This window comes from Drosophila tropicalis, unplaced genomic scaffold, assembly GCF_018151085.1.
Source record: "Drosophila tropicalis isolate 14030-0801.00 unplaced genomic scaffold, ASM1815108v1 contig_3, whole genome shotgun sequence".
Lineage (NCBI taxonomy): Eukaryota > Metazoa > Arthropoda > Insecta > Diptera > Drosophilidae > Drosophila > Drosophila tropicalis.
The window spans coordinates 654749-662421 of NW_027172753.1; positions in this window are offsets into that span (position 1 = coordinate 654749).

Consider the following 7673-nt stretch of genomic DNA (forward strand, 5'->3'; position numbering starts at 1 on the left):
TTTTCTATATTAAGTCAAATTGTCGACCAGTCGTTGAACGATTGATTGTGTCTAAATCGACTCGATATAAGTTATTTTGTGCATTTTAAAAATATTTCTAGGACAGACTTAATAAGTTTATAGTTTAATGAGATTGATTTTTTAAATAAAACTTTAATAGATTTATCTTAATTTTCATAGTTTAACAAATTCATTTTCTTAACGTGCAAATCATGGACTTATTTACAGAGAAAAGATGTGAATTCAATACATTGTTAAGGAGGGAAAGCATCGAAAATCGTTTCACTCCTGCAGAACCAACGAAGAAGAGTCATTTCACGAGGGGAAGATGGTATGATAGTCTATCTAGAGTGTGAATTTGTTTTGCCATCAATGCCCTCGCAATGCCTAGGCCTAGCTCTTCCCGTTTAACAGAGAATCGAGAACAGACAAAAAGGACAAGTTCTGCTTCTTTAACGATCCCATTACAATAGGGCTCATGGCAATGGTCATTCTTGAGTTTAAATTTATATGAGTATTATTGAATACAACCGGGTCCATTCACTATTTGAGTAAGAAAGAAATCTGTTTGGCCATGTGGCCACTTATAAATTCCCGCACATTAAATATTAGCCCATACGTCCATTATCCTTGTTTCCATTTCATCAGCGTGGTGTTTTTCCTTGACCGCTGGGAGTTTGAGAATGCTAGGCTCGACTGCCAGCAAATCCAGAGTGGCCACTTCAGCCACATGACAGCATCCTCAAAAATTGTTCGGAATGCTCGGATCACTTGTAAAACACATGTCCTGCACTGGGATCTTCACTTTCAGCTGTATGTTGGCAATTCCATAGCAGACGCCGAAGTGATAAGCGATCTCATGTTATTAAGCATCCGAATGAGTATTGTGCTTGCCCCTTCAGGTGATGCTGAATCATCATACTAGTTAAGGCTGCTGCTTATCAACACCGACTCAATTTTGTGTGCCCCAAGTGCCAGTGCATTCGCTTCTATGCAAACTAAGACGAGCTGTAGCGACTACGTCATTGGCATGGTCTATGATCTTCGTGGCATTTCCAGCCTCAGTACTTCATCGTTCATCGTATTCCAAAAGAGATTCTTGTGATACTCCGACCAACTCCACTCGTGATGTCATAATGCGATGTTTGATGATCAAAGTAGCTAGCTTGTTAGATTAAGCTAACAAGATATTCTCGCCTCGGACTTATGTGTGTACATGATAAGACTTTTCTGAAGTGTCTTTAAAGTGAGCTGATGTGTAATTTTTGGAAAAAAAGTTATTATAAAATGACCAGTTAGGTTTGTTTTTTATTGAATCAAAGCTCGCAAATATATTTTTCACCTATGTAAGTTTGATATTGCATTTGTCTTCACTTAAGACTTTTCTATTAAGGTCAATGGGATTCCGCAGTTTGTTAATATACATACTAGTAAAAAATTCGAATTAAATTTTTAAGAATTATTTCACGCAAATGGTGAGCTTTAATGAAATTTGACGGATACCTATATACAGAAATGCAGTCTATGTACATATGTACGTCCTATATTTATGTGGAAATTTTCATCAGGTTGGCTCAGTTGTGCTTTTGGCACTTAATTCATTTGCTGGCGAATGTGACAAGTGTCGAGACGTGGCATGAAATTGAGAAGAACAAGTACGAGATTAAGAATGAGAGTGAGAATTGTAGCTGCTGACGATGAGAACGACGACGTTCAACTTTATGTTGATTACCTTTTTTGATTATGTCTGAAGAAGGAGTCGTCTCCTCTCTCTGACTAGGTGTGTGTGTGTCTGTGTGTGTGTGTGGCACACGGCAAAAACAATAAACATAAACCAAATGACGAGAGCACCAAAAGGAACTGAAGCACCCCGTGTCCTGGCAAATGCTCGTGAAATATGATTGAAGTCGAAATGAAACTGGCGGCGCAAAAGGAACAGGACCAACAACATGCCACTTGATGTTGCCGCATGTGTAGAGACTAAGTCACTGGGGACATCTCACTGCCTTCCTTTCATCCCATTGTCGTTGCTATTCCTATGGAGTTTTTAAGTCGAGTCGAGTTGAGTTCAGTTGAAAAAGGTTGCAGCTGGCAAAAAGCATATAATCACTTTTGCCTTGTCACAAAAATTAAATCCAAGAAAAGGCAGCAACAAACTTATGTCAAATATTCTAATTGCAATAAAAATGTGACATTAACTACAGAGAGAGAGAGAGAGAGAGGAGAGATGTGGGGATAAAGTGAGCGAGCAGGAAAGGAATTTAAGTGGCCCCAGTTTGTCGTCGTTGTCGTGGTTGTAGCTACTTTTTGTAATAATCATCGAATAAATTATGCAAAAATCATTTCCATTGTTGTAAGTGGCTTGTCGTTGTCTGTCGTCCTGCCACATAACCTGCTCCTGTTTCGTTTCCACCCCAGCTCTCCCCTTCCCTACCCTCCCCTCTGTTCTAAAGGGAAACATTTTGTATCGCATTACATTTTCAGACTCTTTTTGGGGTTATGCAGACTGTCGAGTGGTGAGGGGCAGAGATGGAGTCAAAAATTGTCATCACTTGAATTTTTCATGAACCAGAAAATGTTTTTCAACTCATTTGACGACTTTGCTTGATTATGAGGTAAAAGGCATAAACTGAAATAACTATTTCATAATTAGAATTTCTAAAAATTTCCAACTTTCTTTTTAATGAACTATAACGAATGGTACTTTTGTAATATATAAAAGAAAGCTAACTTTGACTGTGCTGTCCTTGCCAGTTCTTGGCCATCAAAAATTTGAATTTTTTCTTTCCATGTTACCCTTTCTCTTTCGAAGGTGTCTTCAAAATCAATATTCTGACACACAGCGAAAACTTTATTTAAGTCTTGTTGTTGAAAACCTTAATGTTAACTTTTGCTCTGTATATCTTTTGTTCCCCTCACACATTGCATTGCAGATTCCTAATAATATTCGACGCAATAGCTACAAATCCTAAAGACTAGATTTAGAATTAACGAACACTGTCCTGAGTTTTATAATTCACTCTGAAGATTGTGAAAAGTGAAAAAAGTAAGTTGGTTTCTTTTAACAACCCTTTTGATTGCTATCAAACCTTTTGTTTGCCAATTCGAGATCGATGAAAAAACACAAGAGTTTATATCTATTTAGATTATTTCTTCATATATTTCGATCTCCTTGGAGTTTTAAAACTTCATCGGATATATGGGTGCTATATGTGGAGATTCAACCTTATTCCGGACGTGTCCCCAAAGTTGCGGAAATTCAACCTACACACTGGTTTGATTTTATTAGCTTTTTTGTATTATTTTCGTCTTATAGTCGCCTATTAACAATATTATGACAAAATTTTACAATGTTTCTCTTGTTTCTTCGCACACACTCCGAATGTCTGCACACACTCTTCGAAAGGCAACTTCGCCGGCTCACTGTCTGGACTCAACTTCACAGACTTACCACTAGATTCTCCATTCCTTATGCATCGTATATTGTTTCATATCGATATTCTATCAATTCCGATTCTTACTCGAAATCATCTCTACTACAGCTTTTACTCCGAACCTACATATATGATCCGATTCTGACTGCATTTAACAACGAAAAGCTTACATAACGAATTTCTCTCAAATAAATGTTGTTATAATTTTGTTGCACCTAATTACCGTGCCTTCTGGTGGTCCAACTCGACCACCTAAACTTGTAGCATTATAAAAATGTGTCTATTTCACTTATTATCAATCAAAATTAAAAATCGGAATAACATTTTTGATACTTTTTCTTTGAGTGATATAGAATACACATATATGGATGTAAATAAATTGGCTTCCTTTAAGATTATTATCCAAATATAGCGATCTTAGAACACTTATAACTATCCAGATCTTGCAGGTATATCTTATCATAGCTTGACATTCCCCCATGTTAAATAACTACATATAAGAAGTATTAAAAGATATTGGGGATCACTTAGGAGACTTACACATTTTGTTAGTCTTACATTTTGGTAGACAACAACAGACGGATATTAGTTTAGTAGTTTAGTTTGGTACAGTCTTTCAAATACAACATTTAATATTTATCGACCATTGTTTTTTGCTATCCAAAGTCTTGGCATAAACAATATAGTAGTCCTAGTATCGATAAGTGTCTAAATATGTATATACTTTCCAAAATATAGGACATAGGACATATTGAGTGCATTTAAATAAACTAAGATTTTGGCACTAGATTTATCAAGTCGGAAGATAATTTTGCACATGTTTAATAAAATCCTTAACAACTTTGCTATTCATTTACCCGTATAACATAAAAAACAAATTAAAGATTAGCCAGTTTAGTGGTAGCCATGCAGAATCATCGGCAATATCGTTTGAGAGCATGTTAAGCGACCTTTTATTTTCCACTTTGCTTGTATTTATTTAAATTTGAGCATCTGAGCAACAAAAGGCAGAGATATAGACTTTCGATATGGCCCAAAACGAGACGAGACGAGATGAGATGATGTCGCTGAACGGGATGGACCGAATGTGTTTGGTGGCTTATCGCTGGCAAAGCTTATTTGCACAGGCGATTGCCGAAAACCAATCGGCGTAAAATTGAAACCAGCAACAGAACAGAACACAGAACGGAACGGAAAAAGTGGAGCTAATGCCAAAAAAACAGGGGATCATCACCGCACAGGACGAGAAGCGTGTGCCCAGGCATAAAAATGAAATGCAAATAAAACGAAAAAAAAGAAAACAAACCATTTCCCTTTTCAACACTGAAACTTGTATACTCTTTTCGACAAAGACCAACAGCTAGTTAATATATATAAAGTTTTCGAAGTACTAAAAACATGAAAGATATTTGAGCCTCTCTTCCGCCTGTAAACATATGTACCTAATATTTACCTTTAGGTACTTATATTTGTAAAGTTTATAGATTTTTGAAACAAGGTTTTGCTATATCTATTCAATATAGTCGAATAAAGTTACAACTATTCTATATTTCCATTCAAAACTGATGTACTCTTTGAGTTAGAGTACAAAATGAACGAACATTGAACACAAAGTCAACGGCAGAAAAAGTAAAAAATATGAATTTTCAAATTAAGTATGCTGAAAAGTCCTTCGCTTCGATTGATTGACGCGCGATTTGACACGTGGAAAATGCATAAAATAAAATAAGGACGAAAACACGCCATCTGTAATTGTTGCATCCACCCTCGAAATGGGCAGATTCATATTTCTTTGACTCTAGCTACTTCAATTTCGTATGCAAATCGTCAAACGGTAAGAAAAACCGCGTTGTTAAGCGTGAAATTTGTTTTGGTTTTTTGTTGCCCACCCCATTTCAAATCGAATTTGGCCTTCACCAATGTCATAAGAAAATATTTGAATAAAAGTTAGAGAGGTTATCCACTTTCACTGGGAGGGTGACTCGAGTTGACTTAAGACTCGTTGTTTTTGGTTCCATTCGGCACATTATGCAAAATAAACATGCAAATAAGATTTGCAGTTAATAAAATTGGCGTAGAACATTTTCGTTTTTTGCTTTTGGAGAAGATACTTAGAGGGAGAGAGAGAGAGAGAGAGCGAGAGAGTCCTTGCCCCATGCGGCATAGTCCATATGCCACTTTGGGGAACAATTATGTGAGATTTTAATTTTATTGCTAAACGATTTTTTGACATGATTGTAAAATGAGATGTTCGCTTAAATTTTTATACACTAGACAAGAGGGTGAAATGAAATTGTTTGAAACAATTCATAGACATTTTATAAATGTAAGATATATCTATATGTACCTACAATGCCAGTTTTATATCTATATCTTTGATCAGCAGTTTAGTTTTGAGATTGATATTATGAATCATGAAAAACCAAAATAACATTAACTTTTGACCATGCAACTTAAGCTAACTTCTTGACCTAATACTTACCTAATAATATAAATAGTAACATTTACAAGTTAATACAATAATTTCTTAGATGAATTATCTTTCTTAAATTTAATATCAAATATCTTGTAAAGGTATCGTAATTGTCCCAAAATTGGCAAAGTATCAATAAATGAAGTAAGTAAGTAGGTATACCATACACTAGTAAAGCAAATATTTCAATTTTATTAAACAAATGCACTTTCACATGACTTTACAAGCAAATCTTAGTATCTCGCTCACTCAAGCATACAAGCACCCAGGCGCCCCCACCAACCAACGGCCAACTCCGGCCTTATGGAAAAACGTTTATATGCATAACTCGACTATTTTTTGTCCGATTTTAGTCAAATTTGGTATTTTGCTGAATATTAGTATCAAATTTAAGTGTGCCAAATTTGATTGCATAAGGTAGAAAAAGAGAGATAATCGAGTTTTTTCAAATTACGGGTGCGAAAAGGGGCGTGGCATAATCTTTACACATACATAAGTCAAAAGCAAATATACATACCAAATATGGTGTCTCTAGCTAAAATACTTTTCGAGATAAACGTTTTTTTAAATTGAGGAGGCGGAAAGGGGCGTGGCAAAAATTTGAAATAAACTTGATCACTTTACATACTACATGAGTCTACATACCAAATTTGGTGGCTCTAGCTCTTATAGTCTCCGAGATCTAGGTGTTCATACAGACAGACGGACAAGGCTAGATCGACTCGGCTGTTGATCCTGATCAAGAATATATATACTTTATGGGGTCGGAGAAGCTTTCTTCTGCTTGTTACATACATTTTGGCGACTCTATGGGTGTATGGTATGAAAATACTTAATTAGCTAAATTTTGTCAACTAAAACTGAACCAAGATGGCTTAAAACAAACTGCTAAAAGTGTTTTAAAAACAAGTATCCTAAAAGATTTTATTTTCAAATAAATGTAAGGGTATAAAATCTCTTGTGTTCAGGCAATCACTTTCAATTTCTTTCAATAGATTTTGGTATCTTAAAAATTTAAATAAAATTTTAGCAACATAAAAAACTGTTGAAGATAGACTTTAATAATATTTTGGTTTTTTTTCTTTTACGGACATTCATAAAACTCCTGTTTGCACAAAGAGAATTTAATATTTCGCTGGTTCCTTTGGGTTCTTCTATTTGAGAGCTTTCCCTTTGTTCAATTTGGTTTCGATTGCCTCATATAAATGGTCTGAAATTCATGCACCGTGCATAAGTAGCGTTAAATTGTGAGATTGTATTACATTTGCTCTACCCTGGATTAGGCAATTCTTTTCCTTCTTTTTTCCCCCATTTTTTTCTGCTCTTGGTTGGTGGGGAAGGGGAATGCAAATGCGACTGAGATTTTCGTTTTGTTTGGGAATGAAAGGAGAAGGCTGAGGATTGGGTGTGATATGAAGGCAGAATCCTGTGATAATACTTTTTACTAGCTTACCAAAATATTTAATGCCGAATTCTGCATAATAATATTAGTAATAGATAATACTAAAATAACTTCTGAAAGTGGTCAGCGAATAAATAGAAAAATAATAAATAATTAATGGAATATAGGAAAGGCAAATGAATTAGAAATATTTTCAATTTGCACGTCGACGTATTTTGTCTTTAAAGAATTCACTTTTGATATTTATGTATAACATTTTATCCATTCTGATTCTTTTAAAATTAGGTTTTGATTTCCATTTTGTGAAATTAACAATCATAATTCAACAAAATAGATATATATATTTAATATATTTTTAGACGAT